Below are 15829 nucleotides of genomic sequence, written 5' to 3'. Positions count from 1 at the left end.
GAACTTCCCGAGTGGCCAAAATGGTTGTATAAATAAGTTCTTTTAGTTTATATCAAGTCATACAGCTTCAGCTTATAGGGCTTTGGGACAAGAGAAGCTAGAGTCTCAATAAAGATCCCGGCAGTCAGGTTTTAGTTCCTAGTGACTTCAGGTCAGGAGGGTGGGAGAAAAATTGGAAACATTAATTACTGACAAGATACGCAAGACAGCAGGATCCAGTTTACAGTGGTGAAAAATAACTCAGAGACAAACAACAGAACTACAGTCTGATAACCCAGACTGGTTATAGTTTTCTATTGAAATGTAAAATTTCTGGCCTGATGTGGTGGCTAGTGCCTATAATCCCAGCACTCTGGGAGGCTGAGGCGGGTGGATCACTTGAGGTTAGGAGTTAAAGACCAGCCTGGCCAACATGGCGAAACCCCCTCTCTACAAAAATACAAAAATTAGCTGGGCATGATGGCAGGTGCCCGTAATCCTAGCTACTCAGGAGGCTGAGGCAAGAGAATTGCTTGAACCTGGGAGGTGGAGGTTGCAGTGAGCCGACCGAGATCACACTGCTGCACTCCAGCCTGGGTGACAGAACAAGACTCTGTTTCAAAAAAAAAAAAAAGGTAAAATTTCTCTGTACAGTCATCCTCAGTTTGATCAAAGATAAAAGTAAGACTACTCTTGTTTACAAAACAAGTGTAATCTTATTAAATTTGGTCTAATTATATAAGTGCAGCAAGAATGATAATTGAACATATGCTTGATCTTAGGTTATCGTTGTTTTTGTTTGTTTTTTTGAGACAGAGTCTCACTCTGTTGCCCAGGCTAGAGTGCAGTGGAGCTATCTCAGCTTACTGCAACTTCCTCCTCCAGAGTTCAAGCGATTCTCCCACCTCAGCCTATAGGTGCATACCACCACGCGTGGCTAATTTTTTGTATTTTAGTAGAGATGGGGTTTCACCATGTTGCCCAGGCTGGTCTCAAACTCCTGAGCTTAGGGGGATTCGCCGACCTTGGCCTCCCAAAGTACTGAGACACCATGCCCAGCCCAGCCCAGTTTTTTTTTTTTTTTTAAATTTTCATTCCCATTTTACAGATGAGGGTTATCAGTTTGGATGCACCTATTAGCTTCTCTAGTAGGGTTCTGGAAATCCCTACTCAGTCCAGTGGTATGATTTCAAAGTTATGTAAGCAATGTGATGAGAAATCTCTACCCTAGAGTACCTATATAATTCTTTCCATGGGTCTCTGAGGCAGTCACTTATGTTGATTATGAAGCATTCCGGCTTGTAGCTGATTGTGAGCTTTCAGGGAAGCATTTGAATATAAGAGTAATTATATGTAAATGACAAAAGACCTACAATGGCCATGGTTAAAGCTTTTATTAGAGTTCATTATCAAAATAATGGAGTTGACAAAGAAATTTGGTTGTTTCTGTGCCATACAACATTTTAAGATAAAAACTGGAATTATGATTGATAACATTATATCAGAATATATTATGGACAGTGAGTGCGTTGACAAATTTCTAGAAACTTCATGTAGTTGTTTTAAAAAGCAGACAGGGTCTTGCCTTATTGTCCAGGATGGTCTTGAACTCCTGGGCTCAAGCGATCCTCCCGCCTTGGCTCCCAAAGTGCTGGGGTTTTAGGTGTGAGCCACCACACCTGGCCTTCCATACAGTGTTTGGAGTACTTATATTAATAACATTTTCTCATACAGATATGAACCCAAAATATGACATGGGGTCTTAGTCAATTTGGAAAGTTTATTTTGCCAGGGTTAAGGACCCGCCTATGACATAATCTCAGGAGGTCCTGATGACATATGCCCAGGGTAGTCTGAGTGTAGCTTGCTTTTATACAATTTAGGGAGACATATCAGTCAATATATGTAAGATTTACGTTGGTTTCATCTGGAAGGGTGGGACAACTCAAAGTGGGGGCTTCCAGGTCATACGTAGATTTAAACATACTCAGATTGGCAATTGGTTGAAAGATTTATTGTCAAAGAAAGGAATGTCTGGGTTAACATAAGGGGTTGTAGACACCAAGGCTTCGTCCTGCAGATGAAGGAAGCCTCCCGGTAGCAGACTTTATAGAAAATAGATTTTAAATGTTCCTTGTCAGACTTATAGTCTGCATTAATGTTAGTGCTGGAGGGGTATGATAATTACCCCCACTTCCCCTTCATGGCCTGAACCAGTCTTTCTGGTTAAATTTTAGAGTGCCCGGCCAATGAGGGAGTGCATTCAAATGGTTGTGAGAGCCTTTAAATTTTCCCCCTTTTGACCAAGATTTGCCAGAGGCAACATCAGTGGCTACCAGATTTTAATTTTGTCCCACAGTGGGCACAGTGTTGCTGGGATGGCATGGCTGCCTGCCCCTGGTCTATCCTGTCCTTCCCTATGACCGAGAAACTTAGAGTGAACAAGACTTATGACCAATTAATTATTCTAAGCCAGATAGGAATAGACATGGACAGGCATTCATTACCCTTTAAAATTATTATTAATTTTGTTTTTTAAGTAGAAGGTCAACAAACAAAAAGCCAAAGGTGAGGTTACAAAACCGACTTATTTTTAACTTCTATACTATGCATTGAGCCATAGCTCAATCTTGTTTTTAGTTTTAGTATGTAATCTTGGTTTTAGTTACAGACTTATAGCAATTAGCTATACAAAACAAGCGTTGTTCTGAAAAAATTTAAAAAAATATGTATATCTGTACAACTCATACCCAGGAGGTTTTGTCGTAAGGTATCGTTATCCTGTCAGTAATTATTTTCTTCTTTTACCAGCTGTTCAGGCATCTTTGTACACATCCTTGATTTGGAGGGTCTGACCTTGACCTAATTGTATCCCTCAAAACTTGCCCTTACACTCTCATGTAACAGTCCCTGGGCCTAGAGGGAGGGTGCTTATATGGTCTTAGTAGTAAGGCATTTGCGGTGAAAAACAGATTGGGCCCAGTGGGATTGTTGCAGGTGGTTAGGCATGAGCTGGGCAGCAGAGAGAGCTCTCCTCTACCAACTAGAATATCGGGTAGATGGTTCAGCAATTATCGCATTGCCTGTCTAAAAATGATAATTCGGCAGCACCAGGGAGAGGCCATTTCCTGATGGTCCACACCTGTTAACATCATCAAACTGTTAATTGAATGCAGGCCCCACGGAGGAGCAACTTCCTGGGCATGCATGTTGAGACAAAAAAAAAAAAAAAAAACTGGTGAGGTATGATCTTCCGGGGGGGCACAGGAAAAGGGAAGGAAGCCTCAGATGGGTGTGCTTATAACTCCCTAAATACATTGCGTGTGTTCAGTTCCAAAGGATAAGGAAAGCACTGGGCAAGTGGAAAGCCCGCTCTAAAGGAAGAAACATGGGAAAAAGGCGAGCTTATAAAATTCCTAGGATCACGGTTGAACAGGGCACTTGACCTTTTCTCTTTAACCTTCATGTGCCCACTTGGGTCTCTTCCAAGCACACTTGCTTTCCTGTTCTAAGACCTTTTCAAATAAACTTCCATTCCTGCTCTGGAACTTGCCTTGGTCTCTTTTTCTGCTTTATGCCCCTCAGTCAGATTCTTTCTCATGAAGAAGCAAGGACTCAAGTTGCTGTGGACCTGTACAGATTTGCCGCCGGTTAACTTGGATCTCTTCCACTGGTTAACAGGATGCCAAATGAGAGAGGTTGGCATCTCTGGTTTTGAGAATACCATAATTTTGGTTTCCTTTTAAGTAATGAGAAATAAGTAACATTAATATTGTGACAATCAAAAGAGTATTTGTATGTCAGAATAGAAAAGGGAACCTCTTTCATTAGGGCACCAACTAAAGATATGAAGAAAATTATAATCTGGTACTCTCTAGAGGATTATTGTGTCCAAGAAATAATTCATAATTCAGTCTACACTCAAAAAAACAAAAGTTAGTGTCAAGTGTTATACTTTTCCTTTGAAACAGTTTCTCTCTCTAGACTTCCTTTTCTATTAAAGAGAAATTATAGTAAGATCAATTTGTATGCAAATTAAGTTTTAGGCTTATTATACTTTGCCTGATTATTCACATAAAGTGCAGCAAGAATTGATTGGCTTGGCTGGGCGCGGTGGCTCAAGCCTGTAATCCCAGCACTTTGGGAGGTCGAAGAGGGCAGATCCCAAGGTCAGGAGATCGAGACCACCCTGGCTAACACGGTGAAACCACGTCTCTACTAAAAATACAAAAAAAAAAAAAAAAATTAGCTGGGCGTGGTGGTGGGCACCTGTGGTCCCAGCTACTCGGGAGGCTGAGGCAGGAGAATGGCGTGAACCCAGGAGGCGGAGCTTGCAGTGAGCGGATATCGCGCCACTGCGTTCCAGTCTGGGTGACAGAGCAAGACTCCATCTCAAAAAAAAAAAAAGAATTGATTGGCTATATAGGCTCCTTTCAAGTTGACTTTGCTGAACTTTACCTAAAAATATACTATTTCAGTCAAAGTCTTGGTAAAATAACCAGTGTCTCCAATTGTTTTGTTCTAAAAGACTCTTACTGAACGTATGCAAATAACTATATTTTCATAAAATCACAATTTGAATTTTGGATAACTCAGAGAGAAAGGTAAATTTGCTTACAAAAACATATTTCACCCAAATGGTCTAAACTATAAATAACTATAAAAAATTTTTTTGGACCGTTCTTTAACCAGAGCAGCAGCCTTCCAAACAAGATGTTTGTTCAACTCGGAACTGCCATTCACAAGCCAAACAGGTCATGGGAGCTATCAGGTACTGTAGAATCTAGCAGCTCCTCAGATAGCTAGAATCAGTACTAGGGACAAAAAGAGGGTCCTTGCTTGTGAGTATCTCCTTCTTGTATTCCCAGGTAGCAAGAGCCTGTGTAAACCATTTTAATTTTATCATGGAAGTCTTTTGAACACCTTTATTTCCATTAGCATAGGGGTAGCTCCAGCCAACATTCCATAACAAGGCAGTAAATGTCCCTCAAGTAGAAATTCTCTAGTCCAGCAGTTGTTATTGGGAAGTACTCACAGTTTTTTGTCATAAGTCCCAATAAATGCTCCACAAAAGGCTACAAAGTGGAGGATTTGTCCTGTCTAGTACTCCAGCTTCTCCCCTATATTTTGTGGGCTAAGGCAATCTTTCTAGTTCCCATTTAGTAAGTTCAGTTAATATTTGTCAATAAGCAGATTTACCTGCCTTCAGTTTTATAGTACTAGATAGGGAAAACATCCCCCAGTCACATACAGTACCCATTTTCATAAGACTTTAGGTAAAAGGAGTCACAACTACCTTACATAAAGTCTATTTAAACATCTCAGATTTCTTAATTCTGTAAACCTGTATGTTTTTATGTTCTGGTCCCGGGAACTTTTCTACCCCCAGACCATTTTACCTTTTCTGATAAAAAAAAAAAAAGGGGGGGGGGGTTTGGGTTCCCAGCAGGGAGTTGAGCCAAGGGACTCAGGCCTTTTTGTCAACTTTTTATCTTAATTTGCCTCAGCATTGCCCCAGACAATGTCAGCTTTCTCATGATAATCTTTGCCTTCTGATTTTTTAAAAAACATTTTCCAATCTAGGGCAAATAGTGAATAAGCATCCAAAAATTTCTATCACTTTTCTGGGGTGAATTCTTTGACTCCCTTTTTCCTTTCCCATTTTTTTTTTTGTTAATGACCCCCATTTTTTGTTTTTTTTTTTTTTGAGATGGCGTCTCACCCAGGCTGGAGTGTGGTGGCGTGATCTCTGCTCACTGCAACCTCTGACTCCCGGGTTCAAGCGATACTCCTGCCTCAGCCTCTTGAGTAGCTGGGATTACAGGCATGCGCCACCATGCCCGGCTAATTTTTGCATTTTTAGTAGAGATGGGGTTTCACCATGTTGTCCAGGCTGGTCTCGAACTCCTGACCTCAGGGGAACCACCCACCTCGGCCTCCCAAAGTGCTGGGATTACAGGCATGAGCCACCATGCCTGGCTGTTTGTTTGTTTATTTTTGAGACAGAGTCTTTCTGTCACCCAGGCTGGAGTGCAGTGACACTTGTGATCTGCCTGCTTCGGCCTCCCAAACTGCTGGGATGACAGGGGTGAGCCACTGTGCCTGGCCTTTTTTTTTTTTAATGAAGTCTCACTCTGTTGCCCAGGCTGAAGGGCAGTGGCGTGATCTTGGCTCATTGCAACCTCCACCTCCCAGTGGATTCTCGTGCCTCAGCCTCCCAAGTAGCTGGGATTACAGGCATACATCATCACGCTCGGCTAACTTTTGTATTTTTAGTAGAGGTGGGGTTTCACCATGTTGGCCAGACTGGTCTTGAACTTCTGACCTCAAGTGATCTGCCCGCCTCGGCCTCCCAAAGTGCTGGGATTACAGGCAGGAGTCACTGTGTCCGGCTGTTAATTTATGAGTACTCTTTATCTTTAAGCCAATCTGGTACCTTGTGGCCAAAAACACATAACAAAGTATGTGTACATACACCTAAACACATATATATACACTCATACAAAGTTCTTGTAGTTTATGCTTCAGAACTCTAGCCATGAGATATTAATAGAGACTTACCAGTTTGCAAACAATAGCAAAAAGAGATGGTTGGATGCAAACAGTGGATTTTATCTCAGTGGAAAAGTAACAGCAGACTTAAACCAGGCTGAAAAAAAAGCAGAGAGATAGAGAACTTAGGAACTTTATAGTTGCAGATTGACCTTCGGGCTCTGCATTTTTCTTGATGTAATTTGCTCATCAGTTTAAAATGTGCACAAGAACAGACCTCTAATGTGTAACCAGCTGCAGTATTAGAAAACGTGGCATGCTCTTCCATTACACAACCACTTTCAAGTAGAGGGGTCATAAAACCAAACAGGGTGCCTGAGAGAGGCCACTCTCCTTGTGTTTTTTCATTCCTAGAATATTTGTTTCCCACATTTTTTCTGAAAAGGAGGAACTGAGCTGTGCCTTAAGGTTTAATGGAGTGGGTCAAAGTGTGCTGGTTGTGGGTGGGACTCCATAGTGTGTCACCAATGAGTCATTTCTGCCCTTTTATGTGTCTCAGTTTCTCTTTCTAGACATCCAGCACCACCAGGAGGGCTCAAAGTGAGGAATGAGGCTGGGTGCAGTGGCCGACACCTGTAATCCCAAACTGGGAGTCCGAGGCAGGTGGATCACTTGAGGTAGCAGTTCGAGACCAACCTGGCCAATATGGTGAAACCCCATCTCTACTAAAAATACAAAAATTAGCCAGGTATGGTGGCACGCATCTGTAATCCCAGCTACTCAGGAGGCTGGGACACAGGAATTGCTTGAACTCGGGAGTCAGAGCTTGCAGTGGGCGGAGATCCTGCCATTGTGCTCCAGCCTGGGCATCTCAGCAAGACTCCGTTTCAAAAAAAAAAAAAAAAAGCAGTGACCAGCTCCTGTATGTACGTCCTGGATAAGAATTTTTTTAAACTAATTTTCTTGGGAGTTCCCTGTAGGGCTGCTGCACGTTGTAGGGGGTCAACCCTGCAGACACTTCCACTTGGTCCCCAGTCACCCAGGGTTGCCTTTTGGTTGGAAGGAGCAAAATGCCCTTTCTTTTTGGAGTTGAGGAAACTCAGCCTGTCATCTATGAAAATGACAGTTCAGTTCCTCACAGAAACGTGCACACAAGCCAATCGAGATTAATTTCAGGAGGAAAGGCAACGAGAAGACTCTTTAGAATGCACCCCTGGGCCAGGTGTGGTGGCTTATGCCTGGAATCCTAGCACTTTGGGAGGCCAAGGCAGGTGGATCACTTGAGCTCAGGAGTTCAAGACCAGCCTGGCCAACATAGCAAGACCCCTGTCTCTACAAAAAGTACAAAAATTAGCTGGGTATGGTGGCACACATCTGTAGTCCCAACTACTCTGGAGACTGAAGAGGAGGATCTCTGGAGCCTGGGAAGTTGAGGCTGCAGTGAGCCATAATGGTGCCAGAGGACTCCAGCCTGGGTAACAGAGCAAGACTCTGTCTCAAAATAATAATAACAATAACAATAGTAATGATAATAATAATAGGAATGCACCTCTGAACTAGAATTAGGATCCTAGACAACAACTTCCTGGGAGCTGAGCTAAACCAGCTAAGACCACTTCATGTAAACCATTTTCAGCCACTCTTAACTTTGTAGCTCTCATCTGCCATTACACATGCCAAAGCCAAATCCTCTCATGGTACAAGGTAATTTCTGGTATCTTCAAAAGTCAAAGAATCAGGTAGTGCAATACAGGAAAGCAGAACCATAGACCTAAAAGCGTCTGCCCATTACTCTTGAAAACTCCATAAAGAAAACACGACATCCCAAAAAGCGGCAAGTGGTGCCTTTGTTCTGACTTCTTTAAGGGGTTCGGGTTAATAGAAGGCTTCTCTAGATTTTTTTTTGGTAGCAAAGATGGGGAAGGGGAAGGGGAAGGAGGAGTAAGGTGGAAGAAAAGACAGGAAGCAAAGACAGAAACCACGTGCATGGTTTTGTTTTGCTTTTCCTTTTTGCTGCTGCAAGGAGTTTTAGCCAATTCAGATGTCTTGTTCCCCATAATTGGAATTCTCATTCAGATCTGGCCAAGTTGGTTAGAGTTGGAGCTAGTCAAACCCGATGGGAGAAAGACCAGAACAACAAAAACCCATCAATATGATTACTGAGTGCTCTAATGGCAAGGCAAAATTAAGACCAGCTGATTGTTAATTGTAACTTTAGCCAAATGAAAGCCCAATTCACCTACTTACCTAGGAATGGGTCTCAGGTGGAAGACTGCTCTCTACTATCCCAGAAGCAGGAAAAGACTCAAACTCCAGAAAGGAGTTAGCTGCTGTCACGCGCGTCCGTGTGAAGAGACCACCAAACAGGCTTTGTATGAGCAACATGGCTGTTTATTTCACCTGGGTGCAGGTGGGCTGAGTCCGAAAAGAGAATCAGCAAAGGGAGATAAGTGTGGGGCCGTTTTATAGGATTTGGGTAGGTAAAGGAAAATTACAGTCAAAAGGGGCGTTGTTCTCTGGCGGGCAGGAGTGGGGGTTACAGGGTGCTCAGTGGGGAAGCTTTTTGAGCCAGGATGAGCCAGGAAGAGGAATTTCACAAGATAATATCATCACTTAAGGCAAGGACCGGCCATTTTCACTTCTTTTGTGGTGGAATGTCATCAGTTAAGGCGAGGCAGAGCATTTGCACTTCTTTTGTGATTCTTCAGTTACTTCAGGCCATCTGGGCATAAACGTGCAAGTCACAGGGGATGTGAAGGCTTGGCTTGGGCTCAGAGGCCTGACATTCCTGCCTTCTTATATTAATAAGAAAAATAAAACAAAATAGTGTGAAGTGTTGGGGCGGCGAAAATTTTTTTGGGGGTGCTATGGAGAGAGAATGGGCGATGTTTCTCAGGGCTTCTTCAAGCGGGATTAGGGGCGGCGTGGGAACCTAGAGTGGAAGAGATTAAACTGAAGGAAGATTTTTGTGGTAGGGGGTGATACTGTGGGGTCATTAGAAGAAACATTTGTCATATAGAATGCTTGGTGATGGCCTGGATGCGGTTTTGTATGAATTGAAAAACTAAATGGAAGACACAAGGTAAGAGAAGGAGAAAGAACAGGTATTGAAGGACTAAGAATTGGGAGGACCTAGGACATCTAATTAGAGAGTGCCCAAGGAGGTTCAGCATAGCCTTGCCAGCAAAGATCATTTATTTACTTTAAGAGGAAATTTAGAGTGGCGGTTTGGGATAGCACTAGGAGATACCAACTGTGATGGCTTGGAGAAACAGTGTAAACCGGCAGTGTAAACATGAGCAGGGCATTTATGAGTAGTTGAGAACGGTGAATAGGAGGAGTAAGAGTAGACAGAATACAGTAGGAATGAAAGTTTTTTGGGGTGCAGTCTAAGTTGGTCTGGTGTCTGGAATGAGACTGGGACCTAATGAAAAGGAGTGTCCACACAGGAGCTCAAATGGGCTGGAACCTGTAGCATTCCGAGGACAGGCCTGAATTCTGAGAAAGGAAAGTGGTAAAAGTATTGTCTAGTCCTTTTTAAGTTGGTGACTGAGCTTGGTGAGGTGTGTTTTTAAAAGACCATTAGTCCATTCTACCTTTCCTGAAGATTGAGGACGGTAAAGGATATAAAGGTTTCACTGAATACCAAGAGCCTGAGAAACTGCTTGGGTCATTTGACTATTAAAGGCTGGTCTGTTATCAGACTGTATAGAGGTAGGGAAGGCCAAACCGAGGAATTGTGTCTGAAATGACCGCGGTGGCCTTCTCAGACCCTGTGGGAAAGGCCTCTATCCATCCAAAGTGTCTACCCAGACTAAGAGATATTTTAGTTTTCTGACTCAGGGCATGTGAGTAAAGTCAATTTGCCAGTCCTGGGCAGGGGCAAATCCTCGAGCTTGATGTGTAGGAAAGGGAGGGGGCCTGAACAATCCCTGAGGGGCAGTAGAATAGCAGATGGAACACTGAGAAATGATCTCCTTGAGGATAGATTTCTAGGATGGAAAGGAAATGAGAGGTTCTAAGAGGCAGGCTAGCGGCTTGTAACCTACATGGAAGAGGTTATGAAATGACGACAGAACAGAATGGGCCTGTGAGGCTGGAAGGAGATAATTTCATTGGTCTAAGAACTATTTGCCTTGTGTGTGAAGAGATTGATAGGTGGAAGTTTCAGCGGGGAGTAGGTGGGAGTGGCCGATGTGGAGGAGGAAAACTGCCCTGAGGGATAATGCTAGCTGCTTTTTTAGCTAACTTATCAGCATAAGCATTGTCCTGAGCGATGGGATCTGATGCCTTTTGATGGCTGCTTTTTTAGCTACCTTATCAGCATAAGCGTTATCTTGAGCAAAGGTTGGGGGAAGAAAAATAGATTTTGGAAGTTATGAGAACTGTAGAGAGTTGAGCATAGTTTGTGATTTTTAGGGCCTCTAACAGTATTAAAGCGGTGGCAGCTGCTGCGCACAGACATGAGGGCTAGGCTAAAACAGTAAGGTCAAGTTGTTTGAACAGAAAGGCTACAGGATGTGGTCCTGGCTCTTGTGTAATAAGTCCGATCGCACTAACCATGCCTAGCAAGGAAAGGAGTTGTTGTTTTTTAGAAGGGATTGGGGTTTGGGAGATTAGCTGGACACGATCAGCAGGGATAGTGTGTATTTATGAGAATTATGCCGAGATAGGTAACAGATGAGGAAGAAATTTGGGCTTAACTGAAGTGATGGGAGCGGTCTGTGAAGCCTTGCAGCAGCAGTACAGCCTAGGTAATTTGCTAAGCCTGATGGGTGTCAGGGTCAGTCTAAGTGAAAGCGAAGAGAGGCTGGGGTGAAGGGTGTAGAGGAATAGTAACGAAAGTATGTTTGAGATCCAGAACAGAATACTGGGTTGTGGAGGGAGGTATTGAGAATAGGAGAGTATATGGGTTTGGTGCTACGGGGTGGATAGGCAAGACAATTTGGTTGACAAGGTACAGATCCTGAACTAACTTGCAAGTCTTGTCTGGTTTTAGGACAGGTAAAATGGGGGCATTGTAAGGGGAGTTTACAGGGTTTAAAAGGCCATACTGTAGCAGGCGAATGATAACAGGCTTTAATCCTTTTAAAGCGTGCTGCGGGATGGGATATTGGCATTGAATGGGGTAAGGGTGATTGGGTTTAATGAGATGGTAAGGGGTGACTGATCAGTCGCCAAGGAGAGGCATCCTATACTCGTGGGTTAAGGTGGGGGATACAAGAGGAGGATGCGAAGGAGGCTTTGAACTGGGGGAAAAGGCAGCAATGAGGTGTGGCTGTAGCCTAGGAATAGTCAGGGAAGCAGATAATTTAAAATGTCTCGACCTAATAAGGGAGCTGGGCAGGTGGGGATAACTAAAAAGGAATGCATAAAAGAATGTTGTCCAAGTTGGCACCAGAGTTGGGGAGTTTTACGAGGTTTAGAAGCCTGGCCGTCAATACCCACATTTATGGAGGCAAGGGAAACAGGCCCTTGAAAAGAAGGTGATGTGGCGTGGGTAGCCTCTGTATTGATTAAGAAGGGGACGGACTTACCCCTCACCGTAAGAGTTACCCAAAGTGTCTGTGATGGTCCAGGAGGCTTCTGAGGTGATGGGGCAGCATCAGTCTTCAGCTGCTAAGCTGAGAAGATCTGGGAAGGAGTCAGAGAGCCTTGGGCCAGAGTTCCAGGGGCTCTGGGAGCGGCTGCTGGGCGAGTTGGACAGCCCGATTTCCAGTGGGGTCCCTCTCAGATGGGACACGGCTTAGGAGGAATCCCAGGCTGCGGGCATTCCTTGGCCCAGTGGCCAGCTTTCCAGCACTTGTAGCAAGCTCCTTGGGGAGGAGGTTCTGGAGGAACTCCTGGCAGCTGCGGTTAAGGCGTTTGGAGTTGTGTGCTGCAGATGTGGGTGGGGTTTGTCTCACAGTGGAGGCAAGGAATTGCAACTCAGAAATAAGTTGCTACTTGGCTGCCTCTACTCTATTATTGTACACCTTGAAGGCGAGGTTCATTAAGTCCTGTTATGGGGTTTGAGGGCCGGAATTTAATTTTTGGAGCTTTATTTAATGTTGGGAGCAGATTGGGTAATAAAATAAAATGTATATTAAGAATAAGATGGCCTTCTGACCTTTCAGGGTCTGGGGCTGAAAAGCGTCTCAGGGTTGCTGCTAAATAGGCCATTAACTGGGCTAAGTTTTTTATATTTAATGAAAAAGAGCCTAAACGCTAACTGATTTGAAAGAGGTCAGATAAAGAAAAAGGAACATTAACCTTGACTATGCCTTTAGCTCTAGCCACTTTTTTAAGAGGAAATTTCTGGGCAGGTAGGGGAGGGCTAGTCGTGGAACGAAACTGTAAGCCAGACCGGGTGTGAGGAGGGGAGGTGATAAAAGGACTATATGGTGGGGGAGCAGAGGCTGAGGAAAAATTGGGACCTAGCTCGGCCTGGCGAGGAGGGGAGAGGTCAGATGAAAGGAAGATTAGAAGGACTCAGCGTCACTTGGGATTGGGGCTGAGGGGACAGGCGGGAGGGAAAGAAGGAAGATTTCGGACAAGTTGCATTGGGAACAGAGACTAGGGAGGGACCGATGTGTAAAAGAATGTCTGGACGTCAGGCAACTCAGACCGTTTGCCCACTTTACGACAAGAATTATTTAGCTCTTGTAGGATGGAAAAAATCGAAAGTGCTGTTTTCTGGCTATTTGGAACTACTGTCGAGTTTGTATTGGGGTTAAGCGGTATTATACAAGAAAATAAGGCATTTAGGTTTTAGGTCAGGTGTGAGTTGAAGAGGTTTTAGGTTCTTGAGAACACAGGCTAAGGGAGGAGGAGGAATGGAGGGTGGAAGGTTGCCCGTAGTGAAGGAGGCAAGCCCAGAGAAAACAGAGAGTAGAGATACAGGGAGAAGGAGTTCGGGGGTTCTTGCCCTCCAGAAAAGCGAGAAAGGGGTCGGGGTGCGGAACTAAGGTATTGGGGTGCAAAAATAAGATATCGGGGCACAAAAATAAGAGGGGGCACAAAAATAAGGTAAAGGCGCAAAAATAAGAGGTCGGGTTTCTTGCCCCTACCCCAGAAAAGCAGAGAAGGGGTAGAGACAGGGAGGGTTGGGGTTGGGGTGCTTGCCCCTCCCCCAGAAAAGCGGGCCTTGCTGCTTAGGGTGAAGGACCAAGGCAGGCATCCCCGCAGCGTGGTCAGACACCCCTGAAACGTAGGTGAGTAATCAGAGAGGCGTCCCTGCAATGATTAAACACCAAGGGAAGGCTGCCTTCCCCAGTCCGTGACTGGCGCCGGCATTTTGGGTTCCACGGATAAAATGTGTCTCCTTTGTCTCTACCAGAAAATGAAAGGAATTGAAATTAAAGAAGGGAGAGATTGAAGGGTGGTGCCAAGATTGAAAGGAGAAAGAGGTTGAGAGATAGTGAGAGAGGTTGGAGAAGAGAGTAAAAATGGGGCCGCTTACCCGATTTAAAATTGGTGAGATGTTCCTTGGGCTGGTTGGTCTGAGGACTAGAGGTCATAGGTGGATCTTTCTCACAGAGCAAAGAGCAGGAGGACAGGGGATTGATCTCCCAAGGGAGGTCCCCTGATCCGAGTCACGGCACCAAAACGTCATAAGCGTCCATGTGAAGAGACCACCAAATAGGCTTTGTGTGAGCAACATGGCTGTTTATTTCACCTGGGTGCAGGTGGGCTGAGTCCGAAAAGAGAATCAGCAAAGGGAGATAAGTGTGGGGCCGTTTTATAGGATTTGGGTAGGTAAAGGAAAATTACAGTCAAAAGGGGCGTTGTTCTCTGGCGGGCAGGAGTGGGGGTTACATGGTGCTCAGTGGGGGAGCTTTTTGAGCCAGGAAGAGGAATTTCACAAGTTAATATCATCGCTTAAGGCAAGGACCGGCCATTTTCACTTCTTTTGTGGTGGAATGTCATCGGTTAAGGCAAGGCAGAGCATTTGCACTTCTTTTGTGATTCTTCAGTTACTTCAGGCCATCTGGGCATAAACGTGCAAGTCACAGGGGATGCAATGGCTTGGCTTGGGCTCAGAGGCCTGACAACTGCCTTCCATCATTATGGAAGCAGGAGAACTTGCCTTCCTTGTTGGAGCAAGTAAAATTTCAGAAAAAGGAGTTGTATAACAAAATAAACTTTAGATCTTGACCAAATTTTGGGAGATCAGGGATTCTCTGGCGTGGGGCCTCCCAGGCCTCAGCCAATTATCCTTTTGGTTTGAGCAGTAAAGATAGCTCAAGCTGGTACCAAGCATAAATAGGCGATTTGTCAAAGGTCAGGGGCACTTCCACTCAGAAGCCCTTTCAGGTTGCCAAATGTGAACCCAAAATATCTGAGACAGGTTTCAGTGAATTTAGAAAGTTTATTTTGCCAGGGTTAAGGACGCAGCCACGACATAGCCTCAGGAGGTCCTGATGATATGTTCCCAGGGTGGTGAGGATACAGCTTGCTTTCGTACAATTTAGAGAGACATAATACATCAATCAATATATATAAGATTTACATTGGTTTGATGTGGAAGGGTCAGACAACTCAAAGTGGGGGCTTCCAGGTCATAGGCAGATTTAAACACATTCTCATTGCCAGTTGGTTGACTGTCAGTAGAAAGGAATGTCTGGGTTAAGATAAGGGGTTGTGGAGACCAAGGTTTTATCCTGCAAATGAAGCCTCCAGGTAGCCGGTTTTAGAGAAAATAGATTGTAAAGGTTTCTTATCAGACTTAAGGTCTGCATTAATGTTGCTGCTGGAAGGGTGTGATGAGGCATGTCCTACCCCTACTTCCCTTCATGGCCTGAACCAGTCTTTCTGGTTAAATTTTAGAGTGCCTTGACCAAGGAAGGAGTGCAGTCAGATGGTTGTGGGAGCCTCTGAATTTTATTTTTGGTTCACACAGATATAACTTAGAGAAGGTTAAGCATCACTTCTACAATGTTTCCCATGCAATTTAACGTATCAAATAAACCTAATTTAAAAAATTAATCAGAGATAAGTTCAGGAAAACCTAGTTATTTTTAACATCTCTCTTTTTAAAAGATGAAAAAACAAACCCTTTGAGATTTTCCAGGGGCCGTTTGGAAAAATCTCAAGTTTGAGATTTTCCAGGGGCCCTTTGGAAAAATCTCAAGTTTGAGATCAAGATTTTATTTAGGATTTGATTTTGAGAAGGCCAAATGTCAAAAGGTTCGAACGTTTGATTAAATAGGGTCCCAGGTCACATTTTTAAAAGAAGTCTTGGTTCTCTTAAATAGGGATATAATAAAGCACTGGAAATTATTCCAATAAGACACAGAATCTGTTTCCTAGGCAGATTACTTAAAAAGTAAAGAAAAATCTTTTACACAATCTCTCATAAAGAGCAGATTAGTAGTCC

The 15829-nt window shown here is 44.0% G+C and overlaps 1 protein-coding gene and 1 long non-coding RNA gene across 8 annotated transcripts in view; one reads left to right on the top strand and one right to left on the bottom strand.

The window, feature by feature from the left end:
- COMMD1 (copper metabolism domain containing 1) overlaps positions 1 to 15829 on the top strand; it is a 241566-nt gene that overhangs the window by 46642 nt on the left and 179095 nt on the right. The window lies entirely within an intron of this gene.
- On the bottom strand, positions 1359 to 14051 carry LOC107127107 (uncharacterized). 2 transcript variants are annotated; one of them, XR_010580628.1, is made up of 4 exons: positions 13913 to 14051; positions 8719 to 8886; positions 6541 to 6628; positions 1359 to 3718 (listed from the first exon to the last, which is right to left on the bottom strand). It is a non-coding gene; the product is annotated as an uncharacterized lncRNA (long non-coding RNA). The 2 variants fall into 2 exon arrangements; XR_010580629.2 differs by lacking the exon at positions 13913 to 14051 and adding an exon at positions 12009 to 12334.

Source organism: Macaca fascicularis, chromosome 13, assembly GCF_037993035.2.
Source record: "Macaca fascicularis isolate 582-1 chromosome 13, T2T-MFA8v1.1".
NCBI classification, from domain to species: domain Eukaryota; kingdom Metazoa; phylum Chordata; class Mammalia; order Primates; family Cercopithecidae; genus Macaca; species Macaca fascicularis.
The sequence above is the reverse complement of the archived record's forward strand: the minus strand, read 5'-3'. Positions and strand labels throughout refer to the sequence as shown.